Source organism: Mustela nigripes, chromosome 2 (genome assembly GCF_022355385.1).
Source record: "Mustela nigripes isolate SB6536 chromosome 2, MUSNIG.SB6536, whole genome shotgun sequence".
Classification (NCBI taxonomy): domain Eukaryota; kingdom Metazoa; phylum Chordata; class Mammalia; order Carnivora; family Mustelidae; genus Mustela; species Mustela nigripes.
This window is the reverse complement of record NC_081558.1, coordinates 115151196-115170443: the sequence shown is the minus strand read 5'-3', so window position 1 is coordinate 115170443 and position 19248 is coordinate 115151196. Positions and strand designations below refer to the sequence as shown.

The window sequence follows — 19248 nt, the reverse complement described above, 5'->3', positions numbered from 1 at the left end:
CATGAATATTTGGTATTTTCTCAAAAATAAGCAAAGTGAATCTGTGACTTCAAGGGGAAAAAATGACAGTATTCTTGCCAATGATAAGATTTGTGTTTCAAGTGAAAATTAAAATTCTGGAAATCCTGTATCCACCACCGTGAGCTTCACAGCTTCCAGATGCTTAAGGACTTTTCTGATGACATCACTGTTATAATTAATGAGTGTGATTTTTTTTAATATTGCATAGTGATACACATCCCTCAATGCACCAACATTTTCCAAATGACCAGAACATGAAATTACAAAATCATACACAGGTAAAAGTTTCATCAAAGTACAAGATACGCCAATGGATTTTAATATAACAAACTACAAAAAGTTCATTGATAATAGTTTCAGATTTCGCACTGAAAATAACCTTTAAGAAACTACCACTTGTCGAGCTTTGGTGCAGTATCAAAGAAAAATATCCACGATTATCTGAAAAGGCTGCTATAATACTCCTCACTTTTCCAACTACATATCTGTGTGAAGCTGGATTTTCGAGATATACTTCAATCAAAACAACATTTCACAAGAGATGAATGCAGAAGCAAATATGAGAATCCAGCTGTCTTCTATTAAGTCAGACATTAAAGACATTTTTACACATGTAGAATGATGCCACTCTTTTCACTAAATGTTTGTGTTGCAAAATATAATTATTTTTCATCTTTAAATATTATGTTAATATTTTATGGTTTTATGATTATTTTTAAATTATTAAATACTTCAGGTTTTTATTTCTAATATGGTAAATAACAAAAGTTCTTTGGAATCCTCAATAATTTTAAGAGTATAAAGGAGTCCTGAGACCAAAATGTTTGAAAGCCAGTGAAGTAGAGTTTGTCTCTCAGATCACTGAAACTTCAGATCAGTTATGAAGCCATGTAAACACCTGGATATTAGGTGGGCACATAACTATAATTTTACCTCCCTGGCTGCGTGTGATACCATGAGTCTCTCTTAGGAAAGAATAGAAGTAGAGGAGACATAGTACAGAAATTCATAGTACAAGAAAAAAATGTTGCTTTTTTTTTTTTATTACAAGATGACATATGACAAATATAGCCATTGTAGCAAAAGATTGAAAACCACCTAAAGGTTGCTTTGTTGTTATTGTTGTTAGTTTTTGAACCCTGGGTGCATAGACAGCAGGTTGACTTAATTGTGGTCTCAATTTCTCAGAATGTTATCATCATTGGTCCATGCAAGATCCCCTTTCTTCATTTTATTTCACTCTTTTTCATTCTCAGTTCTCTTCTCTGAACACTTGCTTATTTGAAAGAAATTGATATATATCTTTAAATGTGTGAAGCATTATAAAACAGGTATGGTGGTTTTGTGTAGAATTTATACATTGTATTTAAATAAATAGTCTTTGTGCTATAATTCTCATTCCTATTTTTTCTTTCATGATCATGTTTTTAAAATTTCTCCATGACCAGTTTGTTCATTGGTTTCTCACTGCTACATAGCATTTCACTCATAGTATGCATCCACTCAATTTTTACTTATTGACTAAACTTACTCATTGGACACCTCAGATGCATCTCTATACCTCCATTAGGGATAAACTATCACATCCAGAAATGTCCCCACTCAAAGTTCTGCTAGTTTTCTGGAAAAATATATTCCTGACTGGGATTGCTATGCATATGATTGTTTTCCAGAATGACCGTACAATTTATACCCCAACCTGCCGTGCAAAAATCTCCACTATCCCACATCCTCTCCAATATTCAGTACTATCCATCGTCCAATTGCTGCCATTCAAATACTTGTAAAGTGATATTTCCTGGTTGCTTTACTTTGAATTTTACCTCTTTATAATGAACTTTAGCAACTCTATATATTTTTTCATTCATTTAGACCTCTTTTGTGAACAACCTGTTTACCCTATTACAAATTTTGCGCATTATTCTCTTTGGTTTCCTACCTTTTTCTTGTTGACTTAAGAAGTTCTTGCATATTTTGGATATTATCCCTGGCTGGTTTTAAATATTGAAAATATCCTTTTCCAGACTAATGTCTGTTTGTTAACTTTATCTGCAGTACATTACATCAAAGTCCTTAATTTTGCGATAGTCAAATCCAAGCACTTTTTTTTTTTTTAACTTATCATTGGTGCCTTTGAGATTTTGCTTAAAAGCCTCTCCTACCCCCTTGGTCACAATGATTGTATTTCACATTTTCTTCTATTTATAACTTTATCTATTTCATTTAGGTCTTTAATCTGTCTGGAGCCAAACTTTGTGTAAGTTAGAGGTCTATATTTTTCGCCATATAATGAGACAGTTATTCTAATATCTACTAAACAGTTTGTCCTTTTTAAATTGCCTTGTGATACAATCCTTTATCATATAATAAGTCCTTACATATATTTAGATCTATTTCTGAGCTCTCAGTTCTGCTTTATTGGTCTATTTATATATTGCTGGTACAATAGCAGCAGCATCACCCTTTATAGTATTTCTTCATATCTGATGAGTGAGATGGACCACTGTATATATGAATCATCTTTCTGTGCACTTTTTTAGAAATGTGGGGGCCTTTAGCCATTATATAAATTTTAAAATTTGCTACATCCCTCAAAAACCAGTAAGAATCTTGAGTAGAAATTCATTTACGTTGGGGCGCATGGGTGACTCAGTGGGTTAAAGCCTCTGCCTTCGGCTCAGGTCATGATCCCAGAGTCCCGAAATCGAGCCCCACATTGGGCTCTCTGCTCAACAGGGAACCTGCTTCCTCCTCTCTCTCTGCCTGCCTCTCTGCCTACTTGTGATCTCTGTCTGTCAAATAAATAAATAAAATCTTTTAAAAAAAGAAAAAAAAAGAATAATTTGTCTAAAAGAAGTGCTTTCTTGAATTGATTGTCTATTTCTATTACCCTTGCTCTGTTTTTGTTAGCACTCATATTATGTTTATTCAGTTGGATTTTCTGTATAGATAATCATATCATCTGCTAATAATGATTTTTATTACTTCCAATTCTACTATGCCTTAATGCCTTCATTTTACCTTCAAGGTAGACAAGGGTCTCCAGTCATTATGTTTAAATTGTAAACCTCCTTTTCCTGTTTTTTGTTTGTTTGTTTGTTTGTTTCAACGGAAGTGAAACATTCATTCCAGTGAATCTATCACAACTTTTTCATAAATAGTTCAGGAAGTTCTTTGATCCTTCCAATAGATTTTATCATAAATAAGTATTAATATTTTATTCTGCAACTTTTATCACAAATAAGATGCATCTTGTGTCCCATAGTATCATCATAGGATAGTCCTTCTTTGGTCTGGTGTTAAAGTGAAAGACATTGATACATTTTTTCGATGTTGAACTATCCTTTCATTCTTGGGATAATTATTACTTGATCAATATCTAATATTTTGTAACAAATTCTTGGATTTGGTTAGCTAATATATTATTTTAAATTATTGCACCCATATCCACAAGTGACATAGGTTTATGCTACTTATGTCTTCTTAATTCTTTATCTTGATTTTATATCAAGATATTATATCAAGGATTATACAAACTTCATAAAATTAGCTGGGTAACTGGAGAGCTTCTCTTCTGGGTTTGTTTGTTTTTTTTTTTTTTTTTCTGGAGCAATTCGTATAAAATACATACTATTTATTCCTTGAAAGTTTTGTAAAATCTCACTAGAAAAGCATCTAAGCTAAGGGCCTTTTAGGGAAGCAGGTTTTATTTTTCTTTAACCATTTTTATACACTGAATTACTTTATAAATTTGACATTATGTGAATGCATAAGCTATGCAGAAAGTTACGCACATACTTTTAAGAAATCAGAAAGGTAATACACAATTATGTTTTTAAATTTACACAATGCAGGGTGCCTGGGTGGCTCAGTTGGTTAAGCGTCTGCCTTCAGCTCAGGTCATGATCCCAGGGTCCCGGGATTGAGCCCCATATCAGGCTCCCTGCTCTGCAGGGAGTCTGCTTCTCCCTCTGCCCCTCCTTCCACTCGTTCTCTCTATCTCTTTCTCTCTCTCAAATAAAATATTTTGTAAAAATTCACACAATACAGTTTGTACCAAATATCTTCCATTTGTCCTTCTAGACCCTTACCCACCCTGCTCTGCCTCAGGAGGCTACCCTGTCTAGCCATGTTCCCTGGACATCTAGGTCCTGATTGGATTAGGCCAATCTGCAGCAAGAAATCCAAGAGTGGGGGCACCTGGCTGGCCCTGTCAGAGGAGCATGTGACTTTTTACCTCGGGGTCATGACTTCAAGCCCTATGTTGGGTGTGGAGATTACTTAAAAAAAAAAAAAAAAAATCCTTGAGTGGAAGATGGTGTAGCTGGGGTATTTATTCTTCTCGTCTCCTTGCTGGAGGTCCCCTCAGGCTTGTTGCTTCCTTGACCAAAGTCATATCTTCTCTCAAGATGGTTCTCCTTTTACCATTTTTTCTCTCTGAGTTCTAGAGCTCCCTCTCCTCGTCTGTGTAGCCTAGGGACATTAACAACCCCTGTTGTTGCTAGTGTTGGAATACTACACTAATCTTTGTGCTTTCCCAGCACCTTTTCCCCATGTTTGGAAATTGTCTCTTTATTAAACACTTGTCGATTACCCTAATTTGAAAGTGCCATCTGTTCCCTCCTGGGATCCTAACCGATACACTTTTATATACTTAGGCAGAGAAGATCTACCCCCTCTCCTCTGGATTAACAATTACTAATAGTTTAGTGTATCTCCTTCCAAATACAAAACACACATATGAGATATGTAACAGCAAAAACATGCAAATAAAACAAAAATAATGTTTTTAAAATGTGAGCTTTTTAAAAACGTGAACCCTTCTGGTTAGTAATTAACTTCACCTCATTTTTCAAACTCTTTCCTTTCTCAGTCCCTATAATCCTTCCCTTAATCTTTTTGATGACCCTACCTCTGTCTCCCCTTATGGGCTCATCTTGTTAAATTTAAGTATGCAAGTTCTGTGTATAGCTCTCCTCTCTCACAACCCCCACTCTCTTTTTGAGGCTTTATTGCCTTGTGAAGGTTCAATTATCATTACAATGCAAATGAGTCCAAAATCGCTGTCTTTAGCTCTGACCCCTTTCCCAAGTTCCTCCATTTCATGACACACAGATGGCTGTCCCCAACCTGTACGTAATAACAGCAATTCAAATACAAAAAATTAAAAACCAAATTCGTGTCTTTCGCACTAGCCCTGTTCCTCCATCTGATTTTCCTCTTCCTATCTAATACCACCAATCTCCTTGTCTTCCCTGCTTAAAATTTTCGTGCCATACCTGATTCCCTTTGATTGCTTTCCATCACTCCTACTTAGGACAAATTTTAGCAGTTCCTCTAGCTACAGTATTCATCTAGTAAGCACTGCTTCTTTTAGTTACCAACAGCCGAAATTCAATAAGTGACACTCCTATCCTGGCATCTCAGCTCACCCACCTATCGAGCTGCCCCACAGACTGACAGCCTAATCTTCAGGAAAAATACCACATCATTTCTATTTTCTGAGTTTGAAGATAATTGCCCAGGGGCACCTAGATGGCTCAGTTGATTAAGTGACAGACCCTTGGTCTCCGCTCAGGTCTTGATCTCAGGGTTGTGAGTTCAAGGCTCACATTGGGATCCATACTAGGCATGGAGCCTGCCTAAAAAATAAATAAATAATATAAAAAATAACTGCCCAGTATTCCCTGAATTTAAGTCTAAACTTCATGGTTTGTATCCGAATGCCTCTTCCGTAAAACCTTACCCTACTGAAGCCTTCATCCCAATATTTCTGTCATGCTCCCGTCATGGAACCCGACCATGTGCCATTTTCTCTACTTATAAAGTCTTCCTCACATCTCTGCTACTTTAAATTCTTCAAGGTCCAGTTCAAACCCTACTTCCCTAATGTGTCTCCCTTGAGACATGAATCATATTCCTCCTTACATTATATTTTATGTGTGCTGTCCTCTTGTTCACCAGATTAGAAGTTCCCTGGGAGGCAGGGACTATTTCCTACTCATTTTTGTATCCTTCACAGCATCTATATAACCCCTTTCACAAAACTGGTCGTCAATAAATATGCATTAAATAAATTAATAAATGAAAAGAAAATCAGAAAGAAAGAACCAAGTCCCGCCTCCCCCCCACCCCCGCCTTAGTGAAGATTTAGAAACCATTTGCTTTTTGGGTTTGTTTTTATGGTGTTTTTTTTTTTTTCTTTTTAAATGCATGCACACATATATTCTGTAATAGTTTTTTTTTAATTTTAGATTTATAAAAATGATTATAAATTCTACAAACTACATACAGGAGATGTAGTCCAGTACAAGTTAAGATGGATCACAACATGACCCATAATTGTGCTATGCTCTCTACTCAAAATGGTCACTTTGGCACAAGCCAGTCTTTCATTAGAGAGAGAGAGAGAAAAAAAAAAAAAAAACAACTCTCCTTCTATTGAGTCTTTACTGAAATACTCCTTGTAGTTACTTCCTTTTTAGCCACACTACTATCCAAATCTATTTGAGTGGAATTATCTTAATTGTATTTTTGTAGAAAATCATGCAAACCAAAATTAAATATGGTGCATCGGGCCGTTAGAAGTCAAATGTACTGAGTGACGAACTTATCTTAAAAACTAAACTATGAAGTATTGCAGTGTATAAAATAAAAACAACCTGTGGTTTCAAAAGGGGAGTGATGCAGGTGACTGATTAGATCTGTTTACTACTTCAGGAAGAAAAGGCTAAACATTTTCCTTCCTTCATTTCTTCCTTCCACCCTTCCTTCTAAATGTATCCTATGTGCCAGCCATTATGGTAGGCACTGGAGCTAGTGAGCAGGGTAACCACATGAACCTTTCTTTAAAGGGGAGACAGAATTACAAACAAATCCTGATAAGATAATTTAAATGTAAAGTTTGCGCCAGGCATAGCAGTAGCATAAAAATGATTGTTACAAATAGTTTTATCCTTGAGAGCCTTTGCTAATCTAGTTTTCTGTACCTTACTATAAAATATCACCCACCGGACAAAACCAGGAAAAAAAGAACATATTATAAGACTTCAGTATTTGAATAATTTATAATGGCTGCATTGCTTAAAAAAACCTCAATTCATTTTGGAAACACGATGAGCTCACTGGTCTCAAAGTTGAAGAAAAAGCAGACAGCATTGCAGGGCCCGAAAAGAGCATACAATTGTTAAGTATTTAGGAGTGGGCACTCGTCGTCATTATTTCACATGGTCAGGAGGGAAATGCATGTTTACTTCCGTTTTGAACGCATAGTTACCTACCTTAGATGTCTTATCTCTGCGCCAAAAAGTCTTTCTAATTTCAAACAAAGCCACAAAGCATTATTTCTCAAAATACGTATGTCATTGATTATTTATTTACTTGGCTTCCTCCTCACTAGATCATGAGCCTCTTTGGTGACAGAGTATTTCCTAGTCATCTTTACCTCTACTGCCTAGGCACAATTCGTGGCATAGAGCAGACAATTTTTGTTAGATGAAAAATGTTAACTATAGCCCATTAGAACTTTACCAGCTCTCAATATCCAAGCTTTCTGATGTTCATCATTTACATCTTTTCTTAACGTCGCTCCACTAATAAAAACAAGGTGGGTGGGGGGAGGATTTTCAAACAGCCTACTGTATAGTATCTCTGTATGTCGACACAGCAAAGCCTCAGTCAAGACTTACTAGGGAAGTTTAATTGTAAAAGAAAAAAAGAAAGAAAGAAAGAAAGTTAGTTTTATTTATATTTCAACTCAGAATTGTATACGTCCTGAAAATGCTCCTTTTGTTGGAAGTCTGTGGAATGCCATGAGCAAATCGAAAACTGCAGACATGGCCCTAAACTCCACTTAAAATGACTGTATTTATTATTTTTATTTTTATCCTCATTTTTGCCGTAGTTGCTGTGAGTGGCTTGGAACATGCAAAATATGCTAAGCAAGAAACACAGCCCATACCTGAAGAGTTAGCAGTTGAAAGGCACAAAGAGGTACAATGGATTTAAAAGCCTCTTGAAGAACAGCCTTTTGCTGCATAGATGCCAAGCAAGACAGTATGTGGCAGGAAAAGAGTTGGGGAAACTGCTTTAAAAACCTATTAACTAGGAATGTGAAAAAGCAGGGAACAATTGGGAAAGGAGGGAGTTGCTCACTGCTTAAAAGGCTTTTAAATGTGACCATATTTTTGTTGGCTTTTTGCCTGTAGCATAAAATGAGGATGGTGTACTGAATGGCTAGCTGGCTGTTGAAGGTGGAATGAATGGGAACCAGGCTAGGAAGTCAAGGCTGAATTTTAAGATGTCACTCTGGACTGCGTGCAGCTGTTGAGACAACTCTCGGCTCTCATGATTTAGTGAAGTCAACACAAAATTCAGTCAGCCTGCTCAATCACCCTTTCATTCTGGTGTTTTTCTTGATCCCATAAATATTTGCCTATGTGGTCTTTGCTGCAGATATTAAGGAGTTAATAAATTAGCCAGCCAACAGGCAGGAATCAAGAAAAGCCACAGAACTTAGAATTGAACAGCTGACAGCAGATTCTGCAGGTGCAAGATGAGAATCAGCTCTGCATTTTCTCTGTAGCACAATTTTCTCTGTCTGGGCTGTGGCCTGATTTTCTGGTCCCTTCAGGACAAGCTGAGTTATAAGAGAGAATTCCAGAGGGTCTTGCTCTATGATCCTCTGAACTGTAACCTTCTTTAAAAGGGAAGCAATCTCCTTCTGTGTTTAGACTGATACTATTACATATTGGCGGTGGCCTTGTAAGATTTTAGTTTCATGTTAGGAAAGAAAAATACGCTAGATGCCATCCTACTTAAATAGGAAATGGTGGATTACACTGCACAGCACAATGAATCAGCCGCCTACAATTGGGTGTCAAGGGGCGAGCCCGTGCGCGCGCACACACGCGCGTGCCTGTGCGTGCGTGTGCACGTGTGCCTGTGTGTGTGTGTGTGTATGTGTGTGTGTGTGTGTGTGTGCGTGTGTCTGAGGAAAGTGGATCACTATTTGCCTTGAATATTTAAGTACCACAGCAGATAGTAAGGTCATAACAGTAGGGGAAAGGAGAGAAATGAACTGCAATAAAGTGTGTATTTCTAATAAAGTAGTTTATCACATTTTTCTATCACTCCATTTGCTGATAATGGACATTCAAGACTAAACTCCACACTGTGGCAGTTCTCTTCCAAATCTTTTTGACTTATAGGGATAAAAATACTAATTATATAGCACTTGAAAGTGTCCACTATGATCTTGTGATTAACGAAATAGTCCAGTGTTTCTTCTCTAAAGGATTTTGGGTTGCCTGCAAGTGGGATAGTGACTGAGTTGATTGTTAACAGGAAAATTAATTTAGTTTTTCTTTACACTGGTGACTGTGGCATACGCATCCAAGCCCTTTTGAGCAAACTCTGTTATGACATATATATATTTGGAATAAGGATAGAAAAACTCAGATCTGAGACTCCTTCAGTTATGGACAATCAAAATGGAAAGTTAGTACCTACTATTAAATCTCATCTCGGATTTTTTAAAAAATCTAAGACCTGCTTTACAGTCCTAAAATCCTACACTTCTAATCTGCCCTTCTAAAACAGAAGATCTTATGATTTAGAAATAAAAAAATTCGCTCCCTTCAGAAACACTGGCCTTAAGAGAGCACTGCAAAAGCTTCCCCAACCCAAAACTATCTTTTCAGACTTTGGGGGGCTTTCTATAACTCCACTATTAGAAATTTGAATATTTAGAGTCTTTGTCCCTTAGTGATAAATTCACTTTCAAAACACAGTAACATTAAATAAGCATAAAGATCCAGAAATATGTGTACTACAAATATAATTTTTAAATATTTATGAACCAAGGATTAGAAAGGAATATAGAAAATTTAAGTTATTTATTATGGTGTTACAGTAGTAGTATTAAAAATGACATTTTTCTTTTAAATTTCCCTTTCATGTGCTTATAATAAACATCAATAAGAAAAACAAAGTATCAGTTTCAAAGACTCGAATTCAGCTTGACCACCAAATCTCTCTAGCTAGGAACTTTAAAAATAAACACGTAGAATTTAAAAATAAAAATATAAATACTCTCAGTGAGTACACACTTGATTTAGGGAGAAAAACATAACACTCAGTGCATATTCATTTACAAATTAATATATATTTATCATGAGGAAAGCACTTTGTTGGGCGATCCAAGGAATACAAAAATTAGCAAGATGTGTGCCCCACCCCCCTTCAGAGAGCTGCTGGCATAGAGCTAGTAACTTTGATGAAAGAACACGTTATTATTATCAGTCATTAGGACATTACGGTGAATCCATTTATTAGTCATTTGTTTCAGATTTTGAAAAGCCAAAAAATGGAGCAAGCCTGGGACACTACCTAGGGAACATCAGCCTGGATTAAGATACTTAATGAAGGAAGATGAGGGCAGTGGGCAAAGCGGGGAGAGGCCAGAGCACAAAAGAGGGACAAAGATGAGAGCATGCTAACTGCAAACTGTGTCTCTTTCAGGGTTGATCAGAGCTAGCTCGGCCTTCTAGGAAATGATTTTCAACACGGGAAATGGACCCTAACAAAGTATTTTTCCTATCAATCAAGGTGTGCCAAGTAATCAAAGAGGAATATTTATACACAAATCTGTCTTTATCACAATATAAACTTTGACATAGTGTGTCTCTCCTTATAAATCACCACTGGAGTGAAGCCTGTATTAGTCGAGTCACTTTTGATGCTGATGTGGCAGATATCCTTGTGCTATTATTCTTTTCCAAACACTTGAAACTAGATGGAAAGAGTAATGCCCTTAAGGAATCAAATTCATCATTAGAAATATTTTTCCAGGTCTTTGGGAAGTGGGTTGCTTTCTCTTTTTGCCACCCTTTTCTAGATGTCAAAATACATTGTTTTCTCCTTGCTGGTAAAGAAATTTGGCATTAAGAAATCTCAAATGAACCCACTTTAACAGACTTCAGAACCATACTACTGAGCTATTATTTTTAAATGTTTCTCTTTCTAAGACTCATTTCTTAACAGCGGATCACTCTCATTAGGAAGTGCTAACACTCACAGGCCCTAAATTGTTATTTCGTCCCTAATACTCCCATTTGGTAATCAATATCTTCTTTTACTCCTCCCCCTAGCCTCCACAGCCTTATTCTCTGTCACCATTTATCAGGTTTTTCTCTTTCTTTAGTCCCTTTCATTTTTAATCCTTCCTTTTAGGCCAACTTAATATGCCTTTTAATATCCATATTTACTTCCCCCTTCTCCTTCTTATTCAACCCTTTCTAGACCTTTAGATAATGAATACTAACATTTGTGACTCTTTTTTTTTCTTTTCTTTTCTTTTCTTTCTTTTTTTTTTTTTTTTTTTTTGGCATGGTGACCTCCCATTAATAAAATCTCCCTTCTCTGCAAAATCGTCCTAAGAAAGCATTCTTTTAAGCATCCACAACTATTGCCCAAATAGAGATTCACTTCATTTGATTCTTCATGTGCTAAATCAAATGTGTTCAAGAATATGATTTCCTACTCCTATTCTCATGTAGTATTTTTGTGTGAGACCCCGTTATGATACCTTTCTGTTGCAATGTAGAACTTTAGCTTTCTGTGGTCTAGTCTAAACTGTACAAGGGACAGTGATATTGACCTTCTGACCCTATAGTTCTTCCTGGCTATGGGGAGAATTGATAGCAGTTTTTCAATTTCTCCCTTGTCTTTGCTTGAACATACTGGAATTACAACCTCTGACAAAGGTAACATCGCTTTTGTAGTGGAAACAAAAGGAGTGTGTAATGAATTGGTTAAGATTACATTGCATGTTTAGATGATGAAATCCAACTGCAGCTCAATTCCTTTATTTCCTCTAGCTGGGCCTGGTCTTTCAATAAGACATTATTGACTGGCATCTTCCTCAGAACAGGTGCTTTGGAATATGGTCTTGCTGCTTCGAGTTCTTTAAACTGAAAAATAACGATAGGATAGGTCAAGGGAATCAGATATGAGACAGTAATGCCCAGTATCTTAGGATGCGTACTGTAGATGGTCCATTACCAGATGGCACTAAAATAATGAAGGATCCGTGGATTTATATGATGTGATGACCCTTTTCAAATTAACTTTAGTCACTAAGATGGCAGAATATGAATTACAATTTTATATGCCATTTCTCCGCAAATTTCTAGGACCGAGAAGAGCAAGGAGAGAAGTGGAAGACAAATTTTTATGATTCATTACTACAGGCTTTGCTGTACCGACATTATGAAATGAATTTTTAATCTTTATGAATATGGAATCAGTTAATGCCACATTGTGGGGTATAAACAAACTCTATATTTTATCACAAAACATCATCTTTGGTTGCTCTAAGTCGCAATTGCTGGCCTCTTTCTACCTTTCCTCTTATTTCACTTGTACTTTGGCCCTTGCTTAAAAAAGAATCACTTAGAATTTTTGCTTAGTATAATACCAATATTGGCTGCAGAAAATATTTAAAATGTGTGTTTTCAAAGAATTATCAGATCGTTTATTCATCTTTGAGAGAAAAATGATTCTATTCATCTCAATTATTTTTGCCAAGGACTGTAACACTAATTTTACTCTTTCTAAAAATTAAAATAGCAAACAGTTTATATAAGGTGTTGATAATTACCTATATTATTGTACTGCTGTGACAGATGTTGGCAAAAAAGCCTAAAATGCCTACAGCTGTGCACTCCATGACATCTAGTTTATACTCAGACAGAAGGCTAACAGATGTTCTGAACTGTCACTTTGCCTAAATGTTTTTTAAAGTCTAAGGACCTGCTTTATAATTCACCAGGGTCTGGTTTGGTTTCACAGAGGTCCTCAGAATTCCCATCTGTGATAATTAATGTTAAAGACATTGATAAATCAACCCTTGTGTTTTCCCTCTTCTTTAACAAACAGGCATCAGTTTATATATGGATTGTGCATTGTAAAAGCTGTTTTTGTATACATCCTAGTTCTGAAATTCTCTCCTTAAACACAGATAGAATTGGGTTGCCAGAATTCATGGAGACTTGTTTTGAGCATATGGAAACCGCATTTGTTTTGCATATATGGAAAGAGCCAAGAAAAATCACCCATTCTTTTCTTTTTGCTAAATTTTAGGCACCTTGCAAGTAAATGTTAACAATTTCTAATGAGTTGTATTTTTCTAGCGCATAAGAAGTGTTATTTTTATTTTAGCTATTTTTATAGAGCCTTTTAATAACTCTGCCCATAACAATCACTATTAATTGTGTGACCTATTAGAATGATGGAAGAACAAAATAAATGGCATTCACATAGCATACAGCACATCTTATCCAACTTGACACCCTAATACTTCCTCTTCCCAAACATACCTTCAGATCCTTCATACAGAATTACTGCCCCGTGCAAAGGCCATCAATGCCTTATTTGCTATTGCTCTTAATTTTAACAAGCTTGGATTCCTGTAGTACACTTGCTTAATAGTTTAACCATTCTGTTAACAATCGGGTGTTTGGCCTATCCTGTTTCCCCTCCTTCTGTATAGAAATATAACTCCAAATAGTACATCTTTCTGGGTTTGTTTCTAAATTAGTCCCCACACTTAATTATGAGGATGAGAGGGATGCCTTATTCCTCTTTGTTATAGGCTAAGCTCTCAGTAATCCCAAACAAAAGAGCCAGTTCTGGAAGATATAGGATTTGCTAGCAGGATTATGGTCTCATAGATAATGATGTGCAGTCAGCAGAAGCGAAGCTTTATTTTAATTCAAATAAGCTAGTAAACAAACCACTGACAAGTCTGCTGGTGAGAGTAACTGGCTGCTGTTGCCACATTGGCAGCTAAATTACAGAAAATCTATTATACCCTGTTCACCATATGTTTAATTTAATACAAGATACAAATTAAACTATCCACAGTGCCTATTAAAATAACAATACTTTTTTTATATTTGAATGTCTTAAAAATAATTTCTACTGACCTTTTAAAGGGTGGTTTTGATATAGGTGATTATCTGGAGGGGAAAGGTAGTTAATAGAAGGCAAAAATTTAATTGCCTTTCTGAGAAAATAAAAATATAAATGTTCGTTGGTTTGCAGTTCTTAATAAGGTTAATTAGCAGTCATGTGTTCTGTTATTACTATATTTCCCTCCCACCCTTTTGGTTGCTGAGGCCGGGGTTTTAAGAGAGATACTTAGTTTGACCTGTATGAGTCTGTCCTCATGAAATCATTACCTTGATCAAGCCAGCCAATGGGCAGCCTTAAACTTGATGCCAGCTGAGATGTTTATTCAGAAAACCGAGTTTTACACTCTTGGTCCAACTTGAGTATGGCACAGAAAAAGACACCCTGCCTCAAGTCAATCTCATCATAGCCAAAAGTTCCTAAGGAAAGCCAGAATTACGAGGCTGCCATCCAGAGAAAGGAAAGAAGATCACTTCTCAGCCTTTTGGCTAAGATCAAGTGGAGAAAGGAAAGAGGAAAAAGACAAGACCACACACTGTTCACAACCAGTTTCCTCCTCTACCCACAACAGTCAGTAACCCAGTGATGCTTGCTTGAGTCCATTTGAACTCAGTCCACCAGATTCTAAAGACTGGCCTGGGTTTTAGAATTATAGAGTTAGATTTGAAACCCAGATCTACTATTTGCCAGCTGTGTAACCATAGATATTTAACCCAGCTGGATCTTCCCTTATGCTGGTAAAAAAAAAAGGGGGGGGGGGAGTAATAGTTCCAACTTTATAGGATTATTATGAGATTTAGATAAAAGAAAAATATCTGATAATAGATGCTCACTAAAGGTTAGTTCCCTCCCTCTCTTTACCTTCAAGCTAACAGAATGTTGCTCTTTCTTCAAGGGTGAGGAGGGAGTGATAGGAGAAGGATCCGAAGGGGAGGTGTAAATAGAAATTCTGCCTAAAATCATTTTCCTGAGATCATTAACTCCCTTCCACAGTCAAATCCCTAAGTGGTATGCTCCCTCTCTCCCAAAATTCATTGCAATATTTACTCTAAGAATGTATGATAGGCCACCCTGACTAACTGCCTATCCTTGGCCCTCTGAAATAGAGAAACAAAGAATACTCACCATACTTTAAGATACTTTTTCAAACTTTTACATACACGCATCCTTTGCCCTGGGTCTGCAATTGTACTTATGGGGTTACACTATGTGAATTTTGGTTCCAATATAAGCCTATCAAATCCACCCATGTACTGGTAGTTACAATATTGCGAAAGGTGTACATCTGGAAAATAACCCCAGTTTAGTCCAGCAAATGAAAATAATATTTTATCCAAAATGCAAGTTTATTTAGCTTAGACTGACACAAGAAGCAATCTCAGGAGTGGGTACTGGTAAAGATAAGCCAGAGAGACACAGGACAAAAGATTCCATGGTTGCTTCCCCTTACTGTATTACCCTGTTACTCAGAGGTTGAGAGCCTAGAAACATTTCCATTTACTGAAACTCTGAATTATTGGAAAAGAAAGAAATCGGGGTTGGGGGGGAGCGTCACAAAATGCATGGCATTGAATATTTAACATTTTAAAATTAAAATTGTTAACATAAAAACAAAATTTGATTGCTTGTTTAATTTCACTTCATATATAACAAGAATTTTTTATTTTTTTTTTAATGTTATCCATTTTTTGCAGTAATCGCTACACCCAACGTGGGGCTAGAACCCACGGCCCCAAAGATCAAGAGTCTCACGCTCTTCAGATTGAGCCAAGCTCCCCTATAACAAGAAAATTAAAAAGACGCTATTGATGAATGCGCCCCATAGGCCTTGCTACTGGCTCCTCCAACTTCCCTCTTAGTTATAAAAGCACCCCTTTCTCTAGACCCAGGTGTCCTAGCATAAAACAAAGACTGAGGGAACCTGAGAGAGTTCAGAAGTTTTCCCGCGGGGAGGAAGACCCTGCTGAGTATTTGGCCACTAGGAAAGCAGGCCACCTTGGAGCCCGCACTCCCACCCTTGCCACCTGAGCTTTCCAGGTCGGGCTGGAAGGCCTGGGGGGCTGCCCTCCACAGAGAGCGTCTGCGCCGCTGCCAGTTTGGCGCGAGCTCGGTTCCCGACTTTCCGTCCCCAAAGCCCCGAGGTGACCAACGTCCAGGCTTCGGGGAGGATGCACGTCTCCCAAAGCTCCCAGGACTCTCCCGAGCTCGCGCACCTACACGCGACGCAGTAGAGAACAAACCACACTGGCCTCGCTGTGCGCTCCCGCGGAGGAACAGCTATTGCCAACGTCCCTTAGAAAACTGAGCCTAGGGTCGGGCAAACCTTGCCCTCCCACCCGCCAGCCGGCGCCTCCCAGCAGCCCAGAGGCCAGTGAGGCCCGTGGGGAAGGGTGGCCTGGAAAGCCCGGGCCTGCAGGAGGCCGCGAGGACCCAGGCTTCCCACTTCCTCGGCCGGCGCAGCCGGACCCTCGGAGAAGGGGCCTTAACCTTCCCTCTCCGGGCCGGGCCGGGCGATGCAGGCCTCGCAGGCCCGGATCGGATCCGCGCTGAAACAGACGACGGAGAGCGCGGGAAACCCGGCGGCGCGCGAGGGCCTGCGGGCCGATGGGGCTGCAGCTTCTCCCCAGCTCAGGGGAACCCGCGCCTGCCCGCCGGCGGAGCCTCCGCTTACCAACGCGAGCGAAATAGGTCAAGGCTGACCCACCCCGCAGGACCCAGAAACTCAGGAAGGTCCGCGGGGGTCTAAGAAGGCTCCTTCGTTCCCCCTTAGCCCCAGTTGCCCCTCAGGTCTCCCTGACCGTGGAAATGACCGAAGAGGGAAGCGGCGGGGGGGTGGGGGGATGGGCGGGGGACAGAGGGCGAGGCTCCGACTAGAAGCTGATTCCAGAGGCTTTGAAAAACAAGGCTTCCGTCCTTAATACGCGCGCGCGCTCCTTGGGTTAGAGCTTCGAGTCTGTAAAGCTGGCATCGAAACCTCGTCCTTCCCCGGGTCCTGTCCCGCAGAGACGTCTGCCTGGCGGCGCTGCCCATTTAGCAATGTGCATCAAGTGGCGACGCAAGTGAATAATGGCATGGAGGTGGGCGAGTTGAGGGGAGCAACACGTTCCCAGTCTCGTGGTATATTTAGTAGCACTCGCCCTTATCGGCCTCCATGGATGGGGGAAGCAGCCGCCCCCTCCGACCTGGCGCGGCCGCTCCTACTGAGCCCGGCTGACCGTGCAGAGCAGAAACTGCTGGCCGCCGCCCGCCCCGCGCCTCCCGGCCCCGGCAGAGCTGGCGCCGGGAGGCCGAGCCGCAGAGCCAGGCCGAGGGTCTGGGGGCCCGAGCCGAGCCGTCCCGGTCCGACTGACTTCCACGTAGACCGGCCACGTAGAGGGTAGACCGGCCAGTTAGTGGATGATTGGTTGCTTGGGGAGAAGGAAGCTGTAGCTTGCACGGTAGCTGGTGGCTAATGCGTGACACTATGCTATCTCTGTAAAAGTCGTGATGTGTATGCCCATTGGGTCGCTGGAACATCTAGACCCTGATCGTGCGTACAGTGTTTCCTTACAGGCAGCACTCTCCTTTTTAAAACCAGGTCCGGGCGCCCCTCTTGCTAATCCTCTCTGCCATTAGTTCGCATAAATCCTCCTTTTAATGCTCTCTCTACCTTTCCTTTCTCTTTCTCCCTTCCATCTTTCCTCAAACTGAGTTGTTCGTGCTGAATGCCACTCACTCACCGGCATCCCAGTGTAGGAGCCTGAGGTAAAGCCCCACATCTCCCCAGGACAGCTTCGCCCTTGTAGAATTGGAGAGCTCTGCTTTGGCCCCAAAGCACGTCTCAATAGTGAAGTTTCCAATTCAGAGTCCCCTATAAACGCCCATAAGTCGGTTCACATGAACTCCTCAACCTCGACAGAAAGCCGTTTCCACAACTTAGGATCGTTTTGGTAGTATGTGTTTGCTCTGAGAAAAGGAGCTGACCAGTCAGCTTAGTTTCTGGATAAAGAAAGATTTTTTTAAAAAGCAGTTTTCCAGTTGCAGACGACTCATTCTGGATTCCCTCACCTACCACGGCAGTTTGCCACTTTGGCCCTTCACCTTAACACATTACACTTTTTCTTTTTCTTGTTTTAGTTCAAGGCTGAGGCTTCCCCCATGTCAGATAGAGTGTCACTGCATTTCAGCATTTGAGACTTTAGGGGACTTGCCTCCAGAAACGGATCTTCCTAATCCTTCACAAGAAAATGAGACCATTTGAAAGATTTTGAACTTCCTTATGTCTGGGATTGAATAGATTTAATTGTTAAAATGTGTGAGGTTTACTCACCTCTAGTCACCTTAGGCTACTCACTGATGCCTTCCTATCTTACAGACTTAGATTGGGGGGCTCAAGCCCCTCCCTCAGTGGAAAGAGGACAACAATTCAGATTCTTATTTCAGTTCGTTTAAAAAAAATATCGAAGAAGAAGAAAAGAAAAAGAAAAATAGCTTCTTATCAGGTTGGGACATCTTTTGTAAGTTTTGATATTCAGAAAAAAAATATGACAAGGGAAGCAAGAAGAGATCATTCCAGGTTATTTCAGTGGATTACCTTTTTAATGCAAAGTTATAAACACTGGAGTAAACATTTACATTTGCCCTCTCCCACTCCTTTAGTTGGAAGAAATGTTTCTACTATGAACTTTCAGTTTTGCATAATGCTCCCCACTTTTCTTACCGTGCCTGAAGTCACAGGTACACACTCCTTAGCCTGTTGTATTAAAGGGGGCTCTTGATTTGCGCTCTTCATTTCCCCTCCCCAACACAGTGACATTGCTTATACAAACCCACTTTTCTTGATCCAGAGAGGGTTGGGACATGCATAACTTTTTGGTACTACCCTGACTTTCATTCTTTTCAAACTCCTATTAAGGTGTTCGCCCTGAGATCTAAAATGATTTACGGAGGAACAACCATGTGAAAATTTGTTTAATTTTCTGCCCTTTTTTTAAAATTTGTTTTTCAAGTTTCATAGGGAAGGCTGTAACAGGTGTCTAAGTAATAGTCCCCAAGAATCCCTTATTAGATGACTTCCAGACCAGATGTAAACCAGTAACAGTATTGTTTCCAAAAGGGAAAGTAGAAGCTAAGATCAGTTTTGTCAAGGCATTCATTTGAGCGTTTATCTTTCTTTTATTTGACTGGGTTTGTGGGAAGAAAAGGAGGACTAAATGGGGCAAGGGGCAGAGATAGAGAACCCAATGAATACTTGTTTTTATGATTAAAGCCATT

The 19248-nt window shown here is 39.3% G+C and overlaps 2 long non-coding RNA genes across 3 annotated transcripts in view; one reads left to right on the top strand and one right to left on the bottom strand.

The window, feature by feature from the left end:
- LOC132012016 (uncharacterized) overlaps positions 1-19248 on the top strand; it is a 129970-nt gene that overhangs the window by 55485 nt on the left and 55237 nt on the right. The gene's annotated exons all lie outside the window — the stretch shown is intronic.
- Positions 1-19248, bottom strand: part of LOC132012017 (uncharacterized) — a 136017-nt gene that overhangs the window by 114334 nt on the left and 2435 nt on the right. The window lies entirely within an intron of this gene.